This window comes from Cynocephalus volans, chromosome 7 (assembly GCF_027409185.1).
Source record: "Cynocephalus volans isolate mCynVol1 chromosome 7, mCynVol1.pri, whole genome shotgun sequence".
Taxonomy (NCBI): Eukaryota; Metazoa; Chordata; class Mammalia; order Dermoptera; family Cynocephalidae; genus Cynocephalus; species Cynocephalus volans.
This window is the reverse complement of record NC_084466.1, coordinates 125,985,286-125,986,577: the sequence shown is the minus strand read 5'-3', so window position 1 is coordinate 125,986,577 and position 1,292 is coordinate 125,985,286. Positions and strand designations below refer to the sequence as shown.

Below are 1,292 nucleotides of genomic sequence, written 5' to 3'. Positions count from 1 at the left end.
GATACAGAATTTAAGAATACTGGATTAAAGGAAAAATCATAAAAACTTTCCAAGATAAGTCAGATCATATATAAATAATTAGAAATCAGAATGGCATTCTCAAGAGCCGCTGTTGTCGTATATTTTCATAGATAAAAGATATTTTCAGACCTGCAAATTGGTAAAGAAAAAATTACCCTATTTTAATTTCTCCGAAAAATACTAGGTGATATGATCCATCCAAATACCAAAAACCAATTCAGAGGAAGTCGTGGGCTCTGGGAATCGGGAGGCTTCATGTAGGGGGATGAGACTGTCAGGGAGGCTGCTGGGCACCAGGCCTAGGAAACACCCACTTCAGAAAGGACCAGGGGGACAATGCAGGTAACAGTGCAGACACCAAGAATAAAGGAGATATGATGGTTTAGTTGAAGTTCTTCAATAATTAGAAAATTATTTCTAGGAATTTGAAACATCCCTGAGCATCTTCAATGATTCTAAATTTGCTTCTAAATATTAGGAATTAAAACAGAAAATTTTGTTTGAGACAAGATGGTGGCCTAGTGTAGAGGACCTGTTGGTGGATGAAAATTGCTTTGTCTAGAAGCAGATATTAAACGCACATTCTCCTCAAACCATCTTTTTTCATACCAGCTGATAAGCATCTTGATGCAGTATGGCAGCAACAGCAGTAAATTGAGTGATATCAAAGAGAACTATCTTGAAACATTGATTTCCAATCAGAGACACAGCTTTGTATTGTTTTTGTCATAAATCTACATGTTCTTCTACATTGTAAAGAGCTTGTTTTGACATCTGATGGGAGGACGATAGTGTGCTACCACCTTTCTGTAGACGTTCTAAATGAACACACAAAACCTATCGCTCAACCAGATCCTGGGCATAATAATGAACAAACACATGATGAAGCACTGAAAACCATATTAGAAGAAAAAGGTGAGCAACTGAAGCAAGGACTCATGATAGAACAACTTAGCAAAATATACTTTACTGCTAAAGCACCGTTGGTATCCTCGTGGACAGTATCACAGATGTTGTATGAAATTGAATCCTCCAAAAGACAGTTAACATTGAGGTTCTTGGGGAATCAAAGAGACCTATGCCTCATTTGCCATTTGCCACCTGAGAAAATGCCATCTGGTGTATTAATTAGTATGTTATATAGTAAAATAATAATAATAAAATGTCTTACATATTAGAAAGTTAATAAATAATAAAATAAATCAGGCAATTTAAAGTCCAAGTATGTACAACAGATGAAACATAATCATAGTTCTCTTACCTATGAACAA

General features: G+C 35.7%; 1 pseudogene; it reads left to right on the top strand.

Moving 5' to 3' along the window:
- Window positions 1-655: 655 nt before the first annotated feature.
- Window positions 656-1,068, top strand: LOC134381767 (large ribosomal subunit protein mL42-like; annotated as a pseudogene).
- The last annotated feature ends 224 nt before the right edge of the window (window positions 1,069-1,292 follow it).